Raw genomic sequence first — 27,612 nt, 5'->3', positions numbered from 1 at the left:
ACCAAATTGATATCCTGGGTCTCATCCTTCATCCCCCTGCGTGTCCAGGATGAGCAACACAACCCATCTTATGAATAGCTTTCATCCAGCCCTTTCGTGAGACCAGCAGTAGTAGCAATTCTCATGGCACGTTGAAGTCCTTTTCTGATCTGTTGGGACATTTTCCCTTAATCATGAAAGTGCTAATTAACCTTAGCTGGGAGAATCACCTTTCTGAGAGCAGCATGTCCTCAGTGACAGGTATGCTCCAAGCCAGGAGAAGATCAGCCTCTGCCCGCTTCTCTGACATCTCCCAGTAGCGGGAGTTGGATGCTGCCCAAGTGGTCCTTTCCCAGCCCTTCCTTGCCACCTCTGCCAAGACAGGGAATGCCACATCCCCTTCCAGGGTTGTGTCAACCCCCCCAAACTGCCATACAACTCACTTGAACTCCTTTCCATCTGCTATCCTAGAAGTTTAATAGAGGTAATGGCAGTTATCTGCCTAAGGCCATCCATGTAAGTCAGGAGAGAGTGCTGTGATCTTGTGATCACGTTTTAAATTGCCTATATATCTCCCAGATTTTGTGACTTTATTTGTTTCAGTTTTCCTCTGCAGCTCTCAGCTGGTGCCAGACAAGGGAGACCAGATCAGACCAGACTGACTACAGATTGGAGCCAGCATGGCAGATCAGGAACAATTTCTCTCTTTTTTATTTTGCAATACAGCAGCAGCAAGTGAGCTTTTGAGCCAGCACCTCACAGTCCCTTGTGACTATCACAGATACAAAAATCATGTGATGTTGCTTGGTAACACTCAAATGTAAGTACTGTACATGTCACAAGGACTGCACTGTATTTAATCAAAAGTAACAAATACTATATAAACAAACCGAATTCAGGGGCATCTGCTATTAATTCAACAGAGCAAGGGGAATAGTGCTGCTCATAAATATGAAATTCTCTACATATTAAATAGGAATTGCTGACAACATAGCACTTATCCTACAATCTGTAAAAGTGGGAAAAAATATTATTCGCGTACCATTGATAAATCGAAGAAATTAAACCTATGGAGTAAAACCAAGACACAGTAAAGTCAGTCTGTCAGAATCAAACAAAACAGCATCCAAATTAACCCAGGCCATATCCAGGCTCAGACTATAGCCACAGATCAAAACATTCCTCTGCATATAAACATCCTGTCATGGGGTCTGATCACATTAGTAATACTATATTCCCTGAGAAGGGCTTTCAAGGCACACATGAGCACAAAAGATGTGAAGTTCAAAGCCAACAATAAGAAAACAATTAGAAACAGACATCTCCTACTCAAAGACTCCACCAAGAATGGCAAGCTTTTTTATTAGCACAATAATCCCTGCAGTGGCAAAGGAGAGTTAGTGAAGAAAAGTTAGTGAAGAGACAAAATAGTCTGCAAAATTTAGATTAACAACAGTAGTGAACAATAACTAATGGTGGGCAATATTTTATATGTCATAGTGGGAAATAAAAAAATAGAGAAAGGAGAACAGGACAATAAATTTAAAAGATTCAGACTTTAAAACCCAGAAAAAATGGGCTTCAGTTTATCTTACATATTTTTATATTTTTATATCGTTCCTCCCCAAAACTGAAACACTTCATGGTCTTTAATGTGTTTACGAAAGTGAAACCTTTCTGATAAAGGGATTATCCCTATTTCACATGTGGGGAATTGAGATCTTACACAGGTATCCTGTGAGGGAGCAGAGAGCTGAATCTGACCTGCTCGGTGTGAGGCCAGTCTTGGACTGCACCTCCTTCATTTACTGTAGTTCTTCTCTGATCTCATATCATCACACAGCATATATGTGTTTCAGCAGATAAAATGGATGCATGGTGCTGTTCTAACCCATCAGGAAAACCCATCCATTTCTTTCTGCTACTTTGTCTTTTAAAGTTTGTTTTATGAACGAATCTGCATCTCCACTTCTTCTTCAGCTTGTGTTCTCTACTCAGGTTTGCTTCAGCTCCCAGATTTCTGCTGCAAACGTTAGAGAAAACATTCCATAGTTACTGCGATGACACTTACTACAAAGTGTTAAAATAAACATTACTTTTAACATTAAAATAAAACTACACCATGACTGTGCTGCTGGATCATGTCCTTGAGTCCTCCCTCTTTCTGTTTTCTGACAAATGCTCCATCAAGGGCTTAACCTTCACCATCCCAGAATTGCCACCATTGCTGCTGTTGCTGCAGTTACTCCAGGCCACATAGCTTGTCATTTCCATATTTACTGTTCTTGGGATTTTTTTTGTTTTCTTAGCAAATGTAATCTCAGTGAATTGACAGTGAGCAACCACCAAAGACAGATGTTTGCTTAGAGGTTTCCTGTGCAGTAACACAATCCAGCAAGAGACATGAGGCCGCGGAATATGGCTTAACCACAGCCAAGACCTTCCTGGTAGGGAGGTCCCCAGAGAGGGGTTGTGACAGGACATGTTTGCCCCATCTGAGCAACAGCTCTGGGATCCCCCCTACTTGTGTTTTTGCTGAAACGAGGCATCCACAGCACTTCTTTTAGATAGGGAAGGCAATTACTTGGGAAGGTTTATTCGAGGATAATCACTCATCCCCAAATGTTCTATGTCTTTCCTATCAGCACTTTGATGTGCTGTGTCATAAGAATGTTGGAGAACTTTGGCTAAGATCTTTACTGTTCTAAACTGTTTCTTCAGAAATTTTAAACCAGAGGCACCTAAGCTAGAGGGGGAAGTATTGACACCAGTGGAGTGAATCCCTGCAGCATTTCCCCTGTGTGAGCACTGTCTGTCGCTGATGGCCAGGGTTACTTGCCACTCTCCTCTCCCGGCCTCAGCAGCCTGACAGGAGAGAAAAGAACGGGTGTGGAAGTACCACACTGCCCTTCATTTCACACCATAAGCTTTTTCTTGATTTGATTTGAGAAAACATATATCTCCCTGGAGTGGGCTGTCAGCATGGGCTGGTTTGGGGAAGGGATCATAGAGAGATTGCCTTGGGGTAAAATCAGCTTCCCTCTCCTGATTTACTCAAATCTTTGGCAGCCCCTAGGAACATAAACCAAGTAAGTTTGTAACTGTGCCTTATTAAAAACAAGTTATAGAGAAAAAAAAAAAAAGTTTTGAACATGGATAGAAGTGGTGATGAGTTCCAGATCTGGTCCTGAGTGGCAGGTGGTTAACGGGAATCTTCTGAGGAGCTGCGCTCAGGAAGGTGCCCCAGGGATGGGTTCTGCAGTCGTATCTGTTATCAGTAATTTCTCCAGCAATTCTCTGAGGGTGTGAAATAAATATAAGCTCAAATAAAATAGATGGCGTTTGTATTTAATGGTGACTGTGCTCACAAAGAGCTTGCACTGTGTCAAGAGGGCCATAAGGTGAACAAAGAAAATGAAATGTAACCTGAAGAATATTATGCAGCTATGAAGATACACTTGGATCCATTAAATGGATGAGGAGAAGAAAAAAATCAATGCAGGTCCTTCACTCTGGGATATGACTGTGTATGTGTTACTTCCAAAGACACATACCAAGCAAATTTCCATATAGGCATTTTTATCTTTCAGTGACCGACCTCAAAACAAAACCCATTCAATGAACTAAATCACTCTTAAGGCAAGATTTTTTTCAAGGACATCATATCCAAGAAGATCAGCCTACTATAACTTCCAAGTACAAAGCACAGACTGCAGCTTCAACTGCAGGTCTTAGGTTCATTCCCAGGGTTACTGGAGATGATGGTTTCTGCACAGAGGTTGGGTGCTTGGCGTTTCACTTGCTCTTCTGTGAAGCAGTGGCCTATGAAAGGAACAGTGACTTTGAGATGTTGTGAATCAAATATGTTTAGATAATAGAGCTAACCAGCCTGATCCCCTTATGACACAAATGTTTAGACAAATCTGGTCTGCTAAAGATTATTTCTGTTAAGAGAAGAAAATGATCCTATCATGAGGTCTTAATGTTGAAGCATTCTGTTTACTTTTTGAGACTAATGAAGATCTGTTTTTCCAAACACAGAGAAATCAAATAGCAATTAGCCATTTCTATGTTCTGAGTTCCAAGCCTCTGCCAGTCAATCCCCAGATCTAGAGATTTCTGTTTTAGCTTGTTCTGGGACCTATAACCTTCCATCTTTCTTTTTTTTTTTTTTTTTTTACATTGACATAAACCCTCAGGAAAAACAGCCAGTATCATTTCTTCATTAACATGTCATTCTGGTTTAGAGAGTTGTGCTACAGAAGCCACTGTTATTTCAGATATTTGAGTTCAAAATGGAACGTAACTGTTCCTTGGTGTTATAATGAGTGGATGCCAGCAGTTTATATCCCATCCATAACAATGATTTGCGAGAAATGGCTGAAATAACTATAACAAATTAGCCATAAACTTTGTCATTGGACAAGGTGGATGTGCAGAGACACTAACACCAGAGGAAGCACTATCACAATCACAGAAGTCAATCACTCCATCATAAATGACAGAAATACCTGATTTAGAAAAACCCGTGAAATATTTTGGAAGTCTTCTCAAGACAATCCTAATTCCAAATCCTATCACCCACAGGCACTGAATAATAGATTTCAATTGGGATGAAGAGTTAAGTGTTACAGATGGTTCTTTTTTTCATACCAGTGTATAAACCAAATTTTTAAAATTGAGGCACTGCTAATTTTGTTTGTTTCTGCCTCAGAACTTTGTCCAAATGCAGTACATTTAATTTTAAAATTATTTTCATTATTCTGTAATTATTTTGCTGGTGACACTCATTTATATTCTAATTTCTCTCCTTTATATTACAGGAACATAATGTTTTGTTATTATAGAGCTTCTCCTGAGTGTTGGGATCATGACAGACAATACAAAAGAAGCATTAGCCTTGTTTTACACCTAGACCTCTCTTTTTCATTAAAGATAAATTAAATTATGTAAGAAAACCTATACTTCTTTCACAGCCATTTTCAGATTCTGTGTCTTAATCAATGTTTTCAGTTGGAATACTGATTCTTTGAGAGAAAGCCCAATGCAATGGGTATTGTGGGATTTTGAATGGACACTGAAGAAAATGCTATGAATCACAGTGCCCCAGCCATTGCATGAGCGAGCATCAGGTCTTCCAGCCAGGAAAACACCAGTATGAGACACACTGCCCAGGACTGATAACATGCTGTGTGGCTCCTGCAGAGCCACTGCAGACTGCCTAGTGCTGTAACTCTTTATTTCAACTGTAACAGATGAAATGTAAAGTTCTCTTTAGCAAGGAAGCCCTTATAACTCAGGTCTGGTTTATTCATTCGATGCTAAACTGCTCTGAAGGGTCAGTGCCTTATTGCCATGTGGAGCAGAGGAGGTCAGTTTGAAGGTCGTGGCTGATTCACAAGGCTGAGCTACAGGGTTCATCGGTACCCACCAGCAACAGAGGCTCACGCATGTCACTGAAGCATCAGCATGACACATGTCTACCAAGGGCATCGCCACCTCTGTGGGAGTCCTAACTGTTGGGCCAACTATGTTCACATATTGTTGGAAATTTAAAAGCAAATCACGCCCAAGGCAAGGTTCACCACTGCAAAAGAGCATTAGAAAGAGCCTTGAATTTGCAATAAAGAAAGACAGATCTGTCTCCCGGAAAAGCTTGTAGTGTGCAGGCTTTCTCCAAACCTTTGGAGTTGTATCTTTTCCGTGTTCCCACCAAGTTGCTGACAAATGCTGTCACCTGTGCTCCACCTGTGCTGCAGGTAGGAGCACATGCTAGAGGTTACTCTCAGCACATCATCATAAATACACTTGAAGAAATGGTAAGTAATGGGGCAGAAGAGGCCTGGAAAGTGGAGACAAGAGAATAGTACCAGGGAGAGGATGCAGAAAGGAAAACAGGGTTGTTCACATAGAGGAAAAATGTTTGGAGACAGAAGCATAAAGGTGAGACGGAGTTGGAAGCCAGAGTGCAAGTCCGCTAAGGGAAGAAATGGGGACCTGGGGAAGGTCATGGACAGGCTGAGTATCTTTGTAATGCACAGCGGTAAAGAGAGCCTGGCTACACTTCTCCTAGGAAATTAAACAGGCCAGGGAACATCCCTGGGCACTTCAACTTGACTGTACTAGCCCTAGCTATTTATTGGGGATAATTTGCAAATGGCTACAGTTTTGGAGACTCAGAGATCTACCTGTGGGTCACTCTGGGCTAGACAGCCTTACCTTCAGAGGACAGTCCTACACATATTTCATTGACCAGCACAGATACAGCCCTTTTGTATGTGATTTTTAGATCATGTGCTGTCTCAAGAGGAGTGTTGTCCTGCTTCATTAGACTGACATTGTAGAGTCTAGTCTCACAACTGACATGATGTGGGTTGGGTTGATCTTCATCTCATGGAACAGGCAACAAAGCCCTAGTCAGAGCATGCACAGCAGTTCTGGTTCTTGCTGCCTTTGCAGGGTGCTGGCTGGTGTGTGTGAAATAGATGCAGCATCAAAATGAAGCCACATTGGCTCAGGCATTTGTCCAAAGAACAGGTCTTACTCCAAAGGACTTAGATCCTACTGTTCAGAATGGGTTGAAGAAGCCAAGTTGGAAAACAGAGGCACAAAGGCTGCAAGATTGTGGAAGAGAAAATCAAAGCTGAACACAAAGGTCTGTTTGGAGAGATGAGAGGAACCTCAGAAGAGCCCAGAGCTACCAAAACATACACAGGGGAACCATCAAATATGCTGATGGTTCAGTAAGGTGAGAACAAGAATGTGAAGCTCACCAAAGGCCCTGGAGGTGGTCAGCCTCAATTGCCCAATGCTGACAAACATAGTAATTCAGAAGATCAAGAAAAAGCTGGTAGAGGCCTTAGAGGTACAGGTCTGGAATTGCTTACAGATACAGGGAAGAGAGAAGGCAGGATGTTTGCTGAATATGCTTTGTGAGAGGTTGTCAAAAGGATTTTGAGGAACAACGAGAAGATGCAAGAAAACATTTGTCTGATAATGTTGAAGAGGGTTGGAGTAGCAGTGTGTCACTGCAGAAATTATTCTGTCCCTAAAACAACACATACCCATTTGCTTATCCTTGCCTTCCTTCTTTCCCTCCCTCCCTTCCTCCCTCTCTCCCTCTCTTCTTCCTTCCTTCTGTCCCTGCAAACATGTACAAACTGGAACACTGCAGTCTAAGGCAAGCAGATGGCTTGCAGGCAGGAAGAGGTGTTCAAGTTGCTTGGCCCAAAGGCATCACTACACATCTATTCAGACTAGGGTCTATTCTGGGCTTCGCCCCCTCCTTGGCACAGTCCCAAGCTCCTCCTGTTACTCTGCCAAACTGTGGGCTGTCTCCTTTTTCTAATAGAACTGGCACATGTTGTTCTTCATTCACAATCTGCTTTTTAGAGTAATTTTTACAGCAAATAGCCAAAGGAAACAACATTTTAGTGCATAACAAGACAGCCCAGAAATAGGGAAACGAAGGTGAGAAATGTGCTATCAGGAACAAAATTAGTCATTTAAAAAGGGGTCTGAGAGCAGGCTAGTTCATGCCCTTGTGCTATTTTGAGGACTCCTATTATTGCATTGTCAGGTCCTGGCACAGTGTCTGGAGCTCCAGCCTGTGCTGCTGCCTGAAAAATAAGCCCTCACTTTGGAATGCTTTTCTTATTTTTAAAATCATCTTTCCCTAAAGAAAATCAATGATCAAGTCACCCAGACAGTCGGGTTTGCTCACTCCAATGGTGCAACAAAGTCTGGGATGCCAAGGCCTGGCTGTGCCTGACACTTGCTGCTCCCACCATGCATTTTAACACTGGTTAAATGGGCTGTGAACAAACCCACCTCCCCCCAGCCTCCAAGCCAGATGCACAGGTGAGGAGTCCTCTCTAAAAAAGGTGTCTGTGGTGCTGCCAGGTTTGAACTAACTACAGCCATTCAACCACTGATGCCCATCTTTCCAGCACTGAGCTCTCCAGCAGCCCTGCCCAAAACACGAATGTCACTTCCACGTTCTTCTTATTGAACTTGTGCCATCAGTGGTTCCCAAAGGGGTTGCATGTCTCCTGTCAGTCTGCATTGCTCCCACACCTCACAGATGCTCCTCTAAGTGCCTCCTGGCAATGACGGCTTTTCCTACAAGGGCAGCCATGGAGCGCACAGGTTGCCCTGTGAGCCCAGGGATTGCCTGTGCTGGCATATGGGGCATGTCTAGTGCTGGGCCAACACTGAAGCAACAGGATGCTTGCACTAAAATGTCTTATAGTGGATGCCTCTTGAACTGTGTCCAGCAACTGTTTGGGGTGGGATACCTGTTATTCCCCAAGACAATGATGGGTTTGTGCTATTAATTCAACAGGGTATACAGCCTGGGGATGTTCCCAGGCACTCATACAAACCAGGCTTTCTAGCTGAGTGAAACAGTTGTTCAATACCCTCCCTGAGTAATGGGGTGTCTGGCCTCTCTGAATCTGTGTGTAGGGCTAAGGCTATGGGTCTCTCAGAGCAGACCAGCCTCAGGTTTCCTAGTATTGGCTGTTCTGAAGTTTTGCCCTTCAGGAAAACAAAGGTGTCTACAATGAAAGTAAGAACAGGGGGAAGGAGAGAGAAAATTTTCCCTCCCCAACTCATTCCTGCCTACAGACCTTTTTCTACAAAAGACAGCAGTGCTTGCATGGTGAAAGGAATCCTTTTCTTGGGAGGCTGTGTGGATGGATGGATGGTCAATGAATGGATGCAGAACAGGATGAAGACCAAGTGAGAGGAAATAGTTACAAATGCTTAAAGGCTGTAAATACAAACTGAAAGAAAGATAGAGATAAGGAAAAAACTATCTTTCTAGGACCATCTTTTTATTTAGCCACCACAAGGCATACAGCAAGGCCCCCACCCCAGTCTCAGCAGTGCTGGTCTGGCTCCTCTGAGGTCCCACAGAGAAATGTCCACTTCCAGCAGCCAGGGTAAGCACCACATATTTTTTTTACTTGACTTGGTTTACACAGGAACTGCTTTGCAGAAATCTCTCCAACCTGGTCTCATGCCTACCTCTTTTGGGACCATACTTGGTCTCAGTGCCTGTGGAAGGTGTGGCCTGCAAGAGTCCATCAAATATCCTTTGTGGTGGTCTAGCACTCCTGGGCTTTATAGGTTGTCTGAAGCTTGTCATACACAGCCAAGAGTTTCCTCTCACCACCCTGTAGCAGCTATCAGCACACTCAGTTTGCCCAGTCTAGCTTCTCTTCCAACCACAGACCCCAGGTCACTTCCAGCCAGGAACATGTAAATGGGCATTAAATAGAAACAACTGTCCTTAAAGTTATGGGAGCCATTTTACATTTAACAGCAAGTATTTTTAGCCTAAAACTTATCTTCCCTATCCTTATATACCCATGCATGTTGTTCTTCATAAATGTAGACACAGACAAGTACTGGCTTTATACAGGCCTCTTTAACACATTCGCCAAGAGCACTAAAATTAAGGGCATACTTTCACCTTCATGTGTTTTGTGGGCAAGACTAACATAAAATGAATACTTTGCAATGAGCACTGCCCAGGTCGCACATGATATGTTGTTACAAACTGACTCTGGCTAGATTATAGTTTTTCAGAAGGTTTCAAACATCAGTGAATTGAAGAATGGCATAGACACCTGGAGGAATTTTAGCCTCTAATTTTCCCTAGAAGTCTCCCTGGCAGGAATTCAAAGTTCACAGTTTTGCCCATGGACAGGGAGATGTATGTGGGAATTCCTGTGGTATATGCTCTGCTTCATTAAAAGAGTAATAAAACTTAAATCTTTCTGCAGTTGTCAAAACTACTTTTCACCTGAATCTCCGCTATAGAAGGCTGTGGATGTTTCAGTTGAATTATATTTGAAATGTGAAATGTTATTAAATCAAAATAATTTTCAGCCATGTTTGACATGTGTACACCAATACATCAGCCTTACTGTGTATGTCAAGAATTTCCTCCACGTATTTCCTTTACCTCTCTTTCTTCTATTTTCATTTCTCTTATCAATTATTAAAACCCACAACATCTAAGAAAGTAGAAACAAATGTTTCAATTTCTTGGGATATTGCTTACTTACTCGCAGTTCTCCAACAGCAGAAGGAACACGTATTTCTTGTCTCCTTTGTCTCATGGCTTTCAGCTTTGAATGACCAGGTTGGATTTACTTGTGGTTGCGAGGAACCACATCCCATCCTCCTCTCTTTTCCAGCAGTTATGCAAATAATTTAATTGGTGATACCAGGACTATTCCAACAGATAAATGCTAGACAGCACAACTGATACATGACAATCTATGGAAAAATATCCTGTGCTTAGCAGCTGAATTAAACTGAACTCTCCTCATACAAGAAGCTATTCAATGATAAAATCAATTAATGACCTTATTTTCTAACTTCAGATATTGCAGTGTTTTCTTCTGTGAGACTGCTCCAAACTAATAAAATAAACTTCAAAACATTTTTACTTGCATAATTCAAGCCTGAAGTGATTTTTCCTTAACTTCAAACTCTGCATAAATTTCTCACTGGAAATCTTGCCAGACAAATCTCTTCTTTGAGTGTTTTTCTTTACTACTAACTTATAAATTTCAGAAAGTAAGACAGTGTATATAAATGTTAACATAACCTTAACTCTAAGCTCCCACATGACATTAAAACATTTATTTCTGTGGAGAAAAATAATATAGAAACATAGGAAAGAAGAAAGAACCAACATAACGGCTAACTCCATGCTTGCACAATTAAAAACAAAACAAAACAAAAACCCCAAACAAACAAACAAAACCCAAAAAACCCAATCCACCAAACAACAAATGAAAAAAAACAACCAAAGGAAGGTAGAGCATAAAATGCACCTCTGTTTGCAACAGAAGCTGTTCCATATCTCTGCAAGCCTGCCCCTAGTGGCACAGAGCCTTGCACTCTTCCAGTGAAGCAGTGTCACGCAGGTGGACTACCATAATGGTATGAAACATCCACATGTTGCTACCAAGTAGCCCATGGCCAGAAGTAGACCACATTTTCTGTATTTGACATGAACTACCGCTGGTGTAAGTAACCCACAGCTGAGCTTTCCCCCAAACCCAAAAACCTGCCTATACTTCAGACAGATGGTCTGAAATGGGAGGACCTGAACCTGCCCGGTCCTTTGCAACAGGTGGTGTCCAGGTTCCCACAACCTCCAGACTGGGGAGATCTTGTAAGCAGGCACAACACATCATGGCCCAGTTTTGGGGCACATCCCCTTTACTAAGGGGCTGGGCAGAGATTGCCCTTCTCTTGAGCTCTTCCACTGCTGTCCTTGGTGGCACCTGAAGTGGCTTGTACAATGTAGACCACAAGCAATTCAAGGTGAAGCTGAGCGCCAGCTGTAAGGGTAGACAGGAAGAGACGCAAGAGCAGCAAGGAGGAGGGCCTGGCTGTGGTTACTGTTCTGGGGAGAAGGTGGGGATGGTTGTAGCAGCAAAGACAGACAGAGACAGCTGAAAGGACACCTGGCTTTGGCTAGTGCTGCTTTGAAGCAGGGCTTTTCCCTGGGGAAGCAAGGAGAGAGCTCTTCCCCTGCCAGAGCTTTTGGCCAGAAAGCTCCACCATCTGATAGAGAAGGTGTCGGCTTCCATGCTGGCACTGGGGCTGGATGTAGTGGTGGGCAATCAGGTGCCACTCCTGTGCTGGACATACTTTTTGCATAGCAGGAATATGTCAGGACAGAAATATGTCTGGATGACTACAAGTCAAGCCCAGAGCATCTGCTTGTTTACCTCAAACCCTGGATGTTTTTGCTCCTTCCTCCAACGCACATGACCACATCCACATCTTCCAGTGCGTGCAAGCATGCTGCACTCCCACTTTTTATGTTGCTATACAGAAATATCAGAACTGACATTGCTGTTTGTGCATGCAGTGCAGAGCTGCTGGGCCTTAGTGTTGTGCACTGAGGTGCTCTGCTCAGAAAAGACTGAGATGTGAGAAAAAAAAGGCATTGGCTGAGTTCTGCAAACTTCCCACTAATCATTCACAAGGCTGCCTAGGAAAACCCCATTAACAGCCTATAGTCTAATAAAAAAGGCAATTACTCTACATGTGCCTATATGCACAAGAGACAAGCAAGAAGATCCAAGATGCATTTTGTCTTAGAAAAGATGGAGATCTTACATTTTGTCTTTTGTCCTGGGAGATGCTGCTTCTGTCTCTGCCTTGCTCCTGAAAGCAGGATCAGGCAGGTCCTCTTTCACCCCAGGACTGGATTGCTGTTCTCACACTTCTGTGTTCTCTAATGAATTTCTTTGGTTTTGTGAACACATTTTGCAGGTGCCATCATGTTGACTCTTAGCATGTGTCTGGACATGCAGTGCAGCAGCCACAGCAAAGCCGAACAAGCAGCAAAACAGGATCACTAGGACTGTGTGCAACAGGCATCGCTGAAAGAATGGGAATGAACCTCACACTGGGTGAGTGGGAAAGTATTCAATTGCTGGGAAACAAGCTGAATTTAACAAATGAAAATTGCTCCTTCATTTGGATAGGATAGGCTGTCAGCTTTTCTCAGTACCTGCCCGACAATCAAGTCCTGCACCCAGCATCTGACATGCCACATATTTTCCAGTTTCTTGACTTTCACCCCAGCTTTTGACTGTGCTTGGAGCCATCACTGGTTTCTCTGGCTCCAGCTTGGTGTTCTCCTTTGACTCAAGAGGTGGATGCCATTTCCAAGCTTACTGACACAGACAGCTGACCAAAGTTGAGCCTCTTTCAGACAAGCATTACTAGCACCTTCCATTTCTTATAGCTGCTATAGTAGGAGGCAAGGGTCTTGCAGCAACTGCAGAGTCTTCTCTCAAGTTGTCTGAAATGTCTTAGCCCTCCTGAACTGTGCTTGAGTTAAAACCTTGCACTTAAGAGGTTCATGCAGAGCAATGTTCTTGGAAAAATATGTCAAAGGCACAAAACCATTATTTTTCCTACATCTTCCACACATTTTCCTTCAGTGTAGTACATCTTCTGTCTCTCCAGACAATTTGCTGTAGATTAACATTGGACTGCAAACTTGTGTAACACATTTTCTAGAATGGAAAAAAGCAACCTGCTTACATTGGTACTTGACATATCGATGTGCCTGTCATCCAGAGAAAATGTCAATAGTTGGGACCAGCAATTTCATCACAGGGAAGGAAATTAAAGTGAGTAAATGTAATTGTAGCTAATTTCCATTCTCTGGAAGAACATGCTATTGAAGCTTGTTGTAGGTGAAAAAATAGCTTAAATTGTGAACACTAACAGGCAGCAAATCACTGGGTATGTGTGTGACTATCCAAAATCGAACTTTTGAACTCTGAAGCAGAAACTTGCTACTTGCTGGGATGGTCTGCTTGCAAATTTTGATAATACATGAGCTAAAGTAAAGCAGCACAACCTGAATACCCCAGTTAATAAAGAGCCATGAGATAGTCACCAAGTAGGAGGCTGATCACACCAGGCTTCTCCACATGGGCCACTTAGGTTGGGAAAACCAAGGGCTTGGAGTTCTGGAGAGAAGAGCTTGTCCCAAAACCCAAAAGTCTCTGTCAGTAAGTGATCTCACAAAGAAAAAACACTGGAGGGAAGATCCTGGAAGTAGGAGAAGACCCTTGGGATTAGGGAGATGGATGGAACAGAGCTGAGGATGCCCAGGGGCTTTGGCCACTGATGCCCGAGGCTGGCAGGAGGCACAGCAGGACCTGACCCAGCTTTCTGCCCGAGCATCCCAGGGCAGCCACCACCTGCCTGACAGAGGGATGTGGAGGTCTGGGGGAAGCGGCAGAGTGAGTGTGAGAGGCAAGGGCAGAGGTCAAGAGATTGTGTCAGCTCTTAAATAAGCCCCAGTACCCAGATCCACTATATATTGTCATTTACTCTGTCTTGCCCCTGACAAAGCTGTAATTAAACCTTGAGCAGAGCAGAGTGAACTGTATAGATGAGTAATGCAATAAGGTTTTATTTAAACAGGCATCTGTAAAACAGAAAGAAGAGAATGTCTGACTGCACATTTCCTTTTATAAATAAATATTGGGGTGTTTTTTTGAAATGGGAAACAGTTGGCCCAAGAGCTGCCAGTTATTTGACTGCACAAGATTTGCAAAGTGGGATGAGCATATTTGGAATGCATTTTTGCTACACTATTAAAATATGTTGCCAGGGGAAAAGACACTTAAAACTACTTTTTAAAAGTGTACGTATTTTGTTTACTACATCTGAAAACGTTCTTATCTCAAAAGAATCCTGTCCAAATGTGAAGCAAGTTGTATGGCAAGTAAATGAAGGCAAGGCAAAGAACGATATTGCTATGCCAAAGAAAATGTAGGTGTGTGAAATGCTGTTTCCTGCTGATCCACAAAATGAGCACTCTTGTTTTTTTTTCTGACCAGCTTTAGTGTCTAGAGTTTGGAAAAGATTATTACTCATTATTTTTGCATTGAGAAGACTTGGGAAGACTATGTAAGAAGATATGCAAGCCGCATAAGAAGATATTCCACGCTTCAGAAAACTCACAAACAGAAAAGGAGGCAACAGGGGTAACTTGCCACAGCAAGTGGGAAGGACGCTGGCAATGACACAGTCATGGCTGGCCTGATGAACAGCACTTGCATCTCCTAAGTAAGCACATTTCTAAACTGCTCCAGAACATCATTCCCAAGGTGGACTGATAGTGCCTGAAGCTGTACAAGCACTATGAAAAGGAAGAGAATGGGCAAAGGGATGAGCACCAGCCCATTTTTAGTGCACACCCTGGCATGGTACTAGCCTGTGACACTAGTGGTGTCCCCAGCAATGTTCGGCAGCTCCTGGTGAGCACCTCCGACATGCTCACCTGTGCTGCTTGAGGAGCTGCTCAGTTAGAAGCTGTGAGACTGAGGAGGTGGAGGGTTGTGCCAGTGTAAACTTCTGGCAACACAAAGTCCAAGCCCATCAACCCACCCAACACACAATGGCTCTGCTGCCCAGAGCTGGCAGGAGCCACTGGGAAAGGTTTCACTACAGTTCATAATAAACAAACATTAAGAAGCACTCTGAGCTTGTGCCAATATTTGCCTTGTGCTGGATTACAGCATCTGTTTGCACAAACTCCTGAGTCCCCAACAGCAGTGAGCACAGCACCACTGAATTTTGGAACGTGCCTGCAGAGGGATGCACTCGTGCACTTCTGTGCCTTGCCACCGACACTTTTTATCTCTGAGGTGTACTGAGGGGTCTCAGATGGAGTTACTGGGGCACATATGAACCAGAGATAATATTTAATGATGGAGGGTTGTTTATGCAGCCTCGATCAAAGTCTGAGTAATGCTCAACAACTCCTACTTATGGTATCTGGTCCAAGTCCCCTTTTTGCTGTAGTTGAGAAGACAGACAATGAAATAGTTGCTTTAAAGACTGGTTATTATTATCCTGTTTATCTATCCGCTTGATGGGTTTTGTTTTCAATTCCCCTTAAGCCAGAGGGTTTCTGTTTGTAAGTGAGGAAACTACATCTGAGTACCAGAAAGTTCAGTTAAACTTTCCCAGGTTTCTTGGCAGCTCAAACGGATGTTTTATTAGTGACCCCAGAAATCTGCCCTTTTCCCTTTTTGTTGTTGATGATCAGAGGGGTTGAAAAGAAGGGTTCCCTAAAAGAAAGATCTTGCTGCTAACTTTATGTGTCACTTAGTCTTGTCATTCTTGATTTTCAGATGGTGAAGTTCACAGAATCACAGAATGTCAGGGATCGGAAGGGACCTCAAGAGATCATCTGGTCCAATCCCCCTGCCAGAGCAGGAACACCCAGATTGGGTTACACAGGAATGTGTCCAGGCAGGTTTTGAATGTCTCCGGAGTAGGAGACTCCACAACCCCCCTGGGCAGCCTGTTCCAGTGTTCTGTTACCCTTACTGAGAAGAAGCTTCTTTTCAAATTTAAGTGGAACCTCTTGTGTTCCAGTTTGAATCCATTACACCTTGTCCTACCATTGGTTGTCACAGAGAAGAGCCTGGCTCCATCCTTATGACACTCACCCTTTATATATTTGTAAGCATTAATAAGGTCACCTCTCAGTCTCCTTTTCTCCAGGCTAAAGAGACCCAGCTTCCTCAGCCTTTCCTCTTAAGGGAGGTGCCCCACTCCCTTAATCGTCTTTGTTGCCTTGTGATGGACTCTCTCCAGCAGTTCCCTGTCCTTCTTGAACTGAGGGGCCCAAAACAGGACACACTATTCTAGATGTGGTCTCACCAGGACAGAGTAGAGGGAAAGGAGAACCTCTCTGGACCTACTAACCACCCCCCTTCTAATACACCCCAGGATGCCATTGGCCTTCCTGGCCACAAGGGCACAGTGCTGGCTCATGGTCATCCTGCTGTCCATCAGGACCCCCAGGTCCCTTTCCCCTACACTGCTCTCTAATAGGTTATTCCCCAATTTATACTGGAACCTGGGGTTGTTCCTGCCCAGATGCAAGACTCTACACTTTCCCTTGTTATATTTCATTAAATTTTTCCCCACCCGACTCTCCAGCCTGTCCAGGTCCCGCTGGATGGCAGCACAGCCTTCTGGAGTGTCAGCCACTCCTCCCAGCCTGGTGTCATCAGCAAACTTGCTGATAGTACACTCTATTCCCTTGTCCAAATCATTGATGAATATATTGAATAATACTGGCCCCAGTTCATCTACTCCCCTTATGCTAGAAGCCGTGAGACACCCCTGGAAAGCTCCAGCTCAGCAGTGATGAACTTAGGAATTTTTCCATTTTGGCCAATAATTTCTCCTCTCTCCTCCTCCATCATTTCCCATGGCAAGGCTTATGCCAAACACAAACAGCACTGCTTCTCAGATAACTCAACCTCACAGACAGAGGTGAGCTGTCATTTATTTCTTATCTTGCTCAAATAACTCACAATCTGAATGACTAATTTACCCTATGCTTCGAGAAGGACAGGAAATATCAGGGGAATGCAAATAAGTAGATTTTGCAAGGCCAACCTTGAGGCAGGCTAGCTTTCACCATTTAAATTCATGTCCTGTCCCCACTACTCTCACTCCCTACATCCAGTGGACCCAGAGTTTCTTTCTGGGCTCAAAATGGTTTTTTGCGTGGTTGTGTGCCAGAACAAGCCCCGTGTGTTGTACTTCTCCCTAAAACACTGCTTAAATGGTACCAAAATGGTGCACAGGCTCTGTGCTGTCCCTCTGGTTTCCCCTGCCCCAGTGACTCTGCCAAGTGTGCGCCCTCAGGGGTTTGGGAAATGCATGTATCTCACACAGAGGGATCCTGCAAATCTGCTGCATCTCATAGATGCTTTAATAAGCTTGATGAATGGCTTATTAAAGCTTTGGCCAGCCCTGCTGGAGACTGGGCTTGTCATTCTCTTCCAGTGGTGCCTTGGCTGAAGGAAAGTGCCACCCACAGCCCCATGGGGAGACACAGCACAATCTGCCCTGCGAAGGTGTCCTGTCCTGAAATGTCAGCAGGGAAATGAGCTCTGATTTTTCTGGCACTACAAAGCTGATTCTTCATGTACTGCCTCGTATCACAGCAGGACTGGGCAGATGATAGACAGGACTGGTGGGAAAAGCTATTTTCTCCTGGAGCTCATGAGGCCAGAGAACGCTCATGTCACTGCAGCCAGCTAGTCCTGCCAGCTCCTCAGATAAAAATCAGCTCCCTGATTGTGGGCTTTGATTAGCCCTTAAAAGGCATCACAAGATGCAAGAACATCAAGTTGCTTCATAACTTTCGCTTGCTCAGAAAGCTCTTGGAGGAAGGAATTTTTTCTCTCCCACAAGATGTCCGACATGCATGATGGTTGAACATCTTCGCAGCAAGCAAATGCATGGAGCATCTTGCAGTCATTCCTTCTAACAAACCCCATGTATGTCTTCACAACCAGATTTGATACCAGTATCTGTCCTGAAGGCAAGATCTTGTTCCCCTTCACACTTTGAGCTCAAAATTAACTTCTTTCTCACTGCTGGCTCCACAGAGTGTATCGTCCTGGTAGTGATACTGGCTTTCTCCTTATGCAGTTTTATACTAGAGCAGATCCTGGATTCAGTGGCTCAACCTGAATTTCCTTCCAGTTTGGTGAGGGAAAAGAGCTACCCCCTCATTTTTTAAAATGCTGTAGCTGTTTCTTCATTTGTCACTGTATACGGTAATTAACACTACCAGCCATTTTACCTACCCAGCAGTGACATCTCCATCCTCAGGGGGTTTCAAAACTCAGCTGGGCAACCTGCTGTAACTTTGAAAAGGACTTTCCTTTGAGCAGGTGAGATTTCCTTCACCAGCAGGGAAAGAAGTTTCTAGAGTTTACCAGGAAGAAACTATAGCAAATGGTTCCTATCGTTCATCAACTGGAGTGCTAATGATTTCACTGGTAATACTGCCTGTTTCCATCTTCTCAGCAGTGCAGAAATTGTTAGGGGTTTGTTGTGATTCACGTGGCAAATGTTGCCACAGACAGCAGAATATAATGCTGTGGCTGTTACATGGAGTTTCCTGGTTAGCTGTCAATCCTGCTTTGTTTTTAAGGCAAATCCCATTTCTTGAAAAACATGTTCCTTTATTTACTTTTGTTTCTCCACCTGAGTGGGGTGACACAGGCTCCTATGGAGTTTTACATGGTGCCTGTTGTCACTAATGGACAAAAATCAATTAAAACAAAAGGAATGGCTAATTCTGCTTTGTATTTGGCTCTATCCCTGGTTTCCTCAGCAGTAAAAATTGGTCAGAATAACTAACATATGCAGGAAGGATACATGCTCCCAGTCCAGTAACTTCACACATGTCTGAAACAACCAGGTTTCCAGATTTGCCCTTGCATTCAGAGAGTGGCTTGGTGATACTGGTTTTGCAAACAGACTTTGAAAACACAGATCTAGCTCTGGTACAACTTGAAAAATCCCATATCGCAGGGACATTTTGTACTGGTGTCAAGTCTGCTCAATATCAGCGTGGGGGCGTGAACACAGCCGCGAGTCTGTCATCGCGAGCCGGGGATGTGGACTCGGAGCGAGAGCCGGAGAGCGAACCTGCTGCTCTGCTGCTGCAGCCACATTTCTGCACTGCTGGGGCTTGCTGCCAGCACAGTCTCAGCTGTCACCTCCCCGCCTCCTGCCCTCACCTCCAAAATTAAATTGACAGATCACCAAAACTAAATGTGCGCAGCCTGACTTGCTTGTATGGAAATAATTAAGCATCTGGATGAAGGAGTGTGTTAACTCTCTGTTGTCCGGGGTGCCTGTAGGTCCATCTCCTGCGGCAGAGAATTTCCTGGGGACCTTTGGGAGGGTGAAGTGGTGCTGGGCTCCAACCCACAGGGCTCGAGCAGGGCTGGACTCTGGGCCATCAGTTATCCCAATGTATTCTTTTATTCCAGTAACAGCTGAAAATGGTCTGTTTCCTATTGCATCCTGGCCAAAGCAGGAGGGACTATTAGCTTTCAAGAAGGGCCAATTTACCAAAGCTGAAAATATTTATGAGAAAAATCAGCTGTAAGGAAAGGTGACCCAGACAATTGTGAGCAATGTTTGGAAATGAAGACCAGTTTACTATGTGTCCTAAAATTGTGATCCCACAAACACATTAGACATCTATAGAGGTAGCTTAAGAAAAGCAATATGGTGTAGAAAGGAAGAGAGAGAATAAACAAAGAAGGATGGAAGCTGATCTACCTAATTTAGACACCTGACTATAGGCAAATAATGCAGACAAAGTTTCCCTTGGAAACCCTTGAATCCACATATTTCTCTCTTCTGACTGTGGGAGACACTCAGGCACCTTCTTCAGGAGGGTTTGTTCATTCACTGCAAACTAGGGGCCCCATCTGGGCAGCCAGCTGGCTGCTGTAAGAACAGTAACTGGTTAAGAGGAAGGTTATAGCAGTGAAGATGTAAACAGTGATGCGAACAACCAGAGAAGCAAAATGAACCAGTGAAGAACTGGTGTCCAGGAGGATGCGCTCCTGAGGTCCCTTCCCACCTGAGTGGTCCTGTCATCCTATGGTCTTAAACTTAAAAAAGCTTTGGGAAATACCTCACTGTGGTGCCAGACAACTGGAACACATAATAAGTAACAATGCAGGCTGGATGCACACGGTTAGTAAACACTTCTGTGCCTCATTTGGATTATATTTAGCATTGTGTTGTTTTCTATTCAGCAGTAACTGAAAGGGATGTTAAACGGTAACTGCTAGCCAATTAAAATTCACTGATCACTACAGCTTATATCCAAAATATTATCTGAGGTGCACTGGCACTGAGAGAGCAGATGTTACACTTTAATAAATCTTGGACACTAACGGAGGTTGCAGCATGTGGCCAGAAGGATGAGGCTGTAGCAGTGTTTAAAAGGGGGAAATAAACACCCCAAGTAAGAAAGGTTTGCTATCGCCACATACCCCTTGCACAAAATTATGGAATACCTGCCTCCTCATTGTAGTTTCCAAACTCACTGTAAGAAATGCAGAAACAGCAGGGAAAATCACATAGACTAAATAATTTTTGTCCAACATCATTAGTCCTATTTGTCACTCAGGAGCTGTCCCCTTACTTAGCAAAACAAGTGTGTAAGAAATGACTGCAACCTCATCTGGGCGTTCCTGCTCTGGCAGGGGGATTGGACTAGATGATCTTTCGAGGTCCCTTCCAATCCCTGACATTCTGTGATTCTGTGATTCTGTGATTTTCTTTTAGGGATGTGTGATGGATCCAAGGGGATTTGTAACTATTTCAAACCTTTTCTTCTAGGATAACACTTTAAGCACAGACCATCACACAATGTGACCTTAAAATAATCTTGATTTCATTTACTTTTGTTAACATGTATTATTCTGTACAAATAGTGCCACATTAGCTAAAATACCCAAAGCTCACTATTTCGAGGAGCATTCTTTCCTGGACACCCCTGGAACTAACTTCTTCCCAAACCTGTGTTGCATTGGTTGTTTCTTAACTGCTTTTGTGTACATCTGTGTTTTCCTTGCATTTGTATATTTGATTCTATTTTGTACTTTGCATCCATTTTTAGAAAGTAAATATGCTGTTTAATCCAAATATTTCCATACTCTCAACAGAGACATTTTAATAGTGATTTGAACAATTTTCCCAAGAGAAAGAGCAGCGCTGAGGCTGTTTTATGTTAAAGCTTTCAAACACAGTTGTTTAACTTCTTCTAAGTGTCAGAAATTTATTCTTTAAATAAAGGAGAGCTAGAAAACCCTAATGGGGACTAGACGAGCGCTTAAGTGTACTGTTTAAATTTCACCTGTTTCCATTACGCGCATTGTAAGGAATCCGTGCGGGCTCTCCAGTAGCTGTGTTTTATGTCTTGCGGTGCCACAGACCGGTATGACACGGGCGCAAAGGCTCCAGATTGCAGAGAAGTTACCCTGATGTTTTTCAGAAGGACAACGTGTCTTGTAAATGACGGCATGTACTTAAAGACCGCGACTGTGCATTTCAGATATCCTCAGCAGGCAGCCTGATAGCAGGCTGCTAACAAAATAAAAAGCAGAAAGTACCTTCCAAGAAAATGTATTTGGGTCTGGCTGTCCTCTGTGCAGAAGCACTTCTCGCTCCCTGCTGTGTGCTCTCTCTCCCAGGGCTGCAGCCTTTTAATGGATTAGGGTAACACAGTGTCCTCCAGTTTCTAATGGGCTTTTGGATGTGGCTTCATGAGCTGGAGCAGGTAAGACAACAGTTTATGATGGGCACAGACTTTTCTGGACCTCGTCAACATACGATGTTTTCTCTTGTGGCTGGGATTAGTTCACAAAATCATTCTATGCACCATTCAGTCCTAAAAGCTGTGATACGTGGGACTGTGCTGGAGAGGTAGAGGTACAGCATGGACCTTCCTGAAAACCTGAAAAAGCAGATGTTTAGGGACCTGCTGGGACACCACCAGAAATGGTTCCTGCCCTGGCTGCCCCACAAACAGCAAAGCGGGGTAGAGAGGGCATCTACAGAGGAAGTCTGAAGTGATTAAACGCCTAATCTCAGGTGTCCAAATAAAGTGCTTAAACATAAATGAGATGACTCTGGGCAAGGGTATCCTTACTGAAAAATGTGAGCAGTTATCTATATTTCGCTAGCAAATGTAAAGAACATTTTGTCAATAAATCCCATAAGAAGCAACACTTTTCCATACTGCAGCTGAGGGCCAGGAGCAGTGACCTGCGCTGTCTGTAGGTCTTTACTGGTCAGGGCTCCCATGTCCAGACTGAAAGTCTCCTTCACAGTCTTGACAATGTCCAATTCACTTTGCACGGCACATTAATTTAAGAGCAGGTTCTCATGCTTTTATTCTTGTCAAGAAATGTCATCCCTCACATGCAGCCCCATGGAGCTGCCTTAAATCATTTTTATTCACATCAGCCTCAGTAGGTATATCAGAGACAGAGATAGTTCTCCTCTCTGTATGCTACTTCTAGATTTATTCTAGCTGATCTGCTGACATGATCTGAAAGACAGTACAATTCTGTCCTTTTTCCCTTTTCAGCAGAAATTCCTATAACATCCAGGTCCCCAGGTGGAAATTGCAACAAAATAAAATAATATTCATACCTCCTGACTCCACAGACGCCCTCTCTGAGGCACACATCAACCTTGGAAACCTCACATGCCATTTGATTTTGCATTTCCACATTGTTAATGAGTTTCCTCTGGCTTTGGAAAAAGGGTTCTGATCCCGATTCCTGCTTCCCCCCACAGTTGCTGGGGCCTGTGGGCAGGTGACACACAGGTCCAGGAGAAGGGGCTGATGTCTGTGTGTTCACTGTACCACTGTCTGCCTGATACAGGCCAAAAACCTTGTGACTTCTGTGTTACGTTAGAAACTCCTTCTTTCCCATCCTGTCCATTGGGAAGTCAAGAATGGGAAGCAATGAGAGACAGAAATTTGATTTGTTGGGGTTTTTTTTCGTTCTTGTTTGGATTTTGTTTTGGTTTGTTTTGTGTGTGTGGTTTTTGTTTGTTTGTTTGTTTTCTTTCAATCTGGTCAGTCTTATCTGTGATTGATATGTTATTTTAAAAACACAGTTCTGGCAAACAATAAATTTGCCAGAAGCTGTGCCCCCACATCATCCTGTAATTAAGCATAAAGTTAAACTGAATTCACTAGGGGGTTTCACTTAGAAAAATAGTTTTCTGGTTAGGACGTCTGTAATCAGAGGACAAGATCCCATGCCTCCTTCCTCCTAGGGCTCACTGCATTCCTCCAAAATACCCAAAGTCTATATTTAGTGCCCCCCGCAGCCTGAAAGATCTGAACCCTGCCAAAAGACAGCTGTCTGCAATATGTAAGGTAGGGAGCATTCAGGGGCATCCCAAGATGATGTGTTCACTCTTGGTGTGGACTATATTTGAACAGCACTAGGAGCAGAAGACCAAATGCCTGTCTCTCCTCTGAGCACCCCGCTCCAGCATGGAGCTGTTTGGGATCTCTCAAGTGGGTCAGTGGGACAGGGTTCTCCCCCGACTTGGGTATCCAGTGGCCACGGCTCCTTGTGAGGAGTGAGACCCCTTTACTTCAAGCTGTAGCCTTGAGTCCCAAGGGAAGGGCTGCCATGTTCTGCAAGATATTCATCACTCTGAACACGTGTGCAGAGCTGTACCTTGCCTCTGCTGAATAGCTGTGCCGTGGTTTCACAGTTACCTTGCTGCAACCAGAGTGTCACTCTAGAGCATTCACTCGTCAGCCAGAAAGGAGAGGCAGAGGCAAGGCAAGACGCAACCCTGCCTGGGGTGGGAAAGGTTGTCCAAACATCAGCGGTCAGCAGTGGAGGAACAGCATTGGTGGACCTCAAACCCTTAGTGATGGACAGGTGGGACCTCACTACTGGTCTTGGCTTTAAAGATATTTTCTCCTACTCACACGTGTGTCAAGGCTGCTTTATTTAATTCCTGATGGCAGCTCAGGGGTCAGCAGCAGTTCTGGCTCAGGGTAGACTCACAGAATCACAGAATGTTAGGAATTGGAAGTGACCTCAAAATATCATCCAGTCCAATCCCCCTGCCAGAGCGGGAACACTTAGATGAGGTTACACAGGAAGGTGTCCAGGTGGGTTTTGAATGTCTCCAGAGAAGGAGACTCCACAACCGCCCTGGGCAGCCTGTTCCAGTGTTCTGTCACCCTCACTGTGAAGGTTTCTCTTCATATTTAAGTGGAACCTCCTGTGTTTGTACTCATTGCCCTTTGTCTTACCATTGGTTGTCACCAAGAAGAGCCTGGCTCCATCCTCATGACATTCACCGTTTACGTATTTATAAACATTATTGAGGTCACCTCTCAGTCTACTCTTCATTTTCAGACTCCTGTCAGCCAGTTTGGTACCTCCTGTACCTTATTTCTCTGCCCCCTCGCCGCTGCCCCATGTAGCTGAGCTGCCTGCAGCAGAGATGCAGGGCAGCCCCCGAGCAGCTGCACAGTGCCCTGCTCACCTGCACTGCATGGGCAAAGCTGGCAGAGATGCACTTTGTCAGCATCCTTATCAGGGAAAAACTGCTCTCCATTCCTTCAGCAAGGTTTAATGGGCAAAGCAATGACACCCGCGTGAAAAACAGCTGCTGGGATTACAGCGAGGTAAGTCTGGTGGCTGTAGTGAGCAACTTCTCACACCCTCATGATGCCGCTGACTTTAATGGGGAGCCTTTGGATTTGTAGCCATATTGGTGGGACAAGAATCAGAGCTAATGTGTCTTTATTTCTTCCCTTCGGTCTGCTTCGGGTGCAGTCAGCACTAGCTGCTGAAGTGGGTGCAGCTGAACCGCAGGCTGAGATGAACCACAGCTCAGCACTGGTGATGACCAGCAATATCAGTGGATATGACTCATTCTATAGAAACTGATTTTACCCCCTCAGCTCCCTACTCTGTTCCAAAAATTCTTAAGAAAATATAAAACCTGAGGCACTGGAATGGCAGAAAAATCTGCAAGCCAAAAAAAAAAAAAGAATAAATATCAGCTCTTCAGAGAGTTTGGGCTCACTTACAGCTGCCACCACCAAAAGAGAGAGCTTTAAACCAAACACCTCCAGCAAAACCCTCACTCAGAGCTGACCTAAGCAAGTGGCACAAACCCCTTACAAACCCAGCCGAAAGAAACAAAGCTCCAGCTCTAATAACCACGCAAACTTTTCATAAGCAATTTTAAAACATTCCCTTTCCTTGTTTGTGAAGATGAGGAGCTGTAAAGCTCTCTGCTACAGTAGTTATTGAAAGATGGCCTATTATATTTTTGTCTGATATAAAACAACACACAGAAACAGGGTGATGAAGTCACCTGCAGTTGGCCACAAACACAACGCCTGTGTTGAACAAAGGAGAAACTGGGGATCCAGCAGCATCATTTGCCTGGAGTCCCTGGGGACGAGTGATTGTCAAAACTCCAAACAGTAAAAGAACTTACTTATCGCATGCTGTAACAAAAACAGGAGAGCATGGGGCTGTAGAAACTGAGAAATTGTCCGAGACTACATATTTTCTGTCTGCTGGACAAACCATAAGACACTTTGCGTGAAAACAAACATTAAGGTAAATGTGTTCTCACCAGAAGGCCGCCAAGGCAGGAAGCACAGAGCAGGGAACAGAAACCAGCGAATAGCCCATTTTAGTCATGATTTTTAGACTTATTAAATCAAACAGGGTCCTACTACAGGCTCGCTTCATTCCTGCGGCACCCTCGTCATGTGCATGTCATTAGAACTTACCAAGCAAAGATAAAGGCCGATGCCGAGGAGCCCTTTTAGCATGTGTTTCGTGTAACCATATCTCTGGGAATGCCTTTTCCTTTAGATCAAAGTCCTGCCTTGACCTGCTGAGGTGAATAATGAGGGGCAGGGAAGTATTTTTAACTCTGTGGCGGGAGCTGTGGGCACATCCCAGAAGGGAGATGTGGGGTAGCAGTGACACTGGTCTATAAAAGGGGCAGCCAAACAGCCTGGCCTTGAGTTCGTGGGCCTGGAGGCAGTGACCTGGCTCTGCAGGACCCTCCCAGCCCCCTCCCCAGACAGGGACACCTCTGCAGGGCATGGGAAGGGGATGGGCATTTTTAGAGGGATGTTGATGCAAAGCCAAAAATCAGAAGGCACTGGGAGGTGACAGACAATGCAGGTGGTGTGTACACACTTCCCCTGGCCGAGGTGGTGGTGCAGGGTTCCAGGTGCACTGGTGGCTGGGAACCAGCCCTCTGTGCAGAGTGTGGGTGGCAGTGACCCACCCCTGCCGCAGGAAAAACAGGGACGTACAACCCAACTTCCAATTCCATCTTTAAACATCTAAATACGTGACCCAGAAAAGCTCCTTTTGAGCTGCCTGTTACTCAGCGTCCCAGAAAACCAGATCCAAACACTGTTAGTACGAATTATGAAACTAGTGTAAATTTAAGGTTCTTTTTCTTGGCACCCAAGTTATGAAAATCTAAGTTTTCTGATCTAATCCATTATGGAGAATTCTCCTTTTCAGCCTTTGCCAGCTTTCTTTCCCAATGTGGCTACATCTGAGCAATGTCATATATTTCTTTTTAGTTTGTGAGGCACTTGGGGGGACCAAATGCTACTTGCTATTGATATGGAACTGTAGTGCTGGGAGCATTTTTTTAACTAAATATTATGAATAGGAAAAGAGAAAACGGGGAATGGGGTAGAGGGAGAGGGAGAGGAGACACGGCATCTTTAACAAAGGAAAAATTGAAACTATAGAGTATATATAGTTTGTACTGTACTTGATATTAATTGGACAAATCAAATGAAATGCAGACCAGCTTTCCAAGGAACCCACTGTGAGAGTCCAAGAGTACTTACAACTACACACATTTCTCATCCCCTGACGTCCTGGAGATCTGGGGATCAGTTGATTTACGGCCACTGACTCAAGCTAATTCTCTTTCATGGGCTTTATTTCAGTAATACGGGTAGCACTAAATTCAGTCTAGTCGTAAATGCTGTGCTGGTAATTCAGTTATAAGTGTCGATGCTTTGCCAGCACTGTCTGCACAACTTCCCCGGCTGGGCCATGGTCTCTATGTCTGCCCACACCCCCAGCCCTGGCTGCCCTCTCCATCCTTGCTCCTACACAAAAGCAAAGGGCCCTGGGTAGGGACCTTGGCTGTCAGAGCAGGAGCGATGCTGTGCTCACAATCGAGCTATCTTTTCATGGAGAAATGCTTAATCACAACATCTTTCTCACTTAGCACAAGAAAAAAAGGTCCTTAGATGGGAGCGATGTCCTGAGCAGGACCCTCCAGCTGACCCTGTGGGAGCGGGAGATGAAAATTTTATTCCAAGGGATCTGGCTGCAGTAGACACTGTAGAAAATGAAGTGAATTAAAAGCTGTTCTGCCTTTAGCAAAAGCTGCAACACCTTCCTTACCATACAAACACCACACATCCACCCCCAGGCACAATTCTTCTGCCCTGTCAGAACAATCCCTCTCTAAAACAACAGCAAAGCAAATGGCTATGTCCAAAAGAGGGATCCCAGGCAGACAGCATATCCCGAAGATATGCCAAAGGCTCCATGAGGTCTGCTCACCTTTCACGCTTCATTTCACACAAAGGACACTCGGTGGTGACAGTGGTGGGGGCAGTAGGACGGAGTGATGTGTTGAAGCAGCTTTGCAGAAAACAGCGAT

Source organism: Columba livia, chromosome 1 (assembly GCF_036013475.1).
Source record: "Columba livia isolate bColLiv1 breed racing homer chromosome 1, bColLiv1.pat.W.v2, whole genome shotgun sequence".
Classification (NCBI taxonomy): Eukaryota; Metazoa; Chordata; class Aves; order Columbiformes; family Columbidae; genus Columba; species Columba livia.
The sequence above is the reverse complement of the archived record's forward strand: the minus strand, read 5'-3'. Positions refer to the sequence as shown.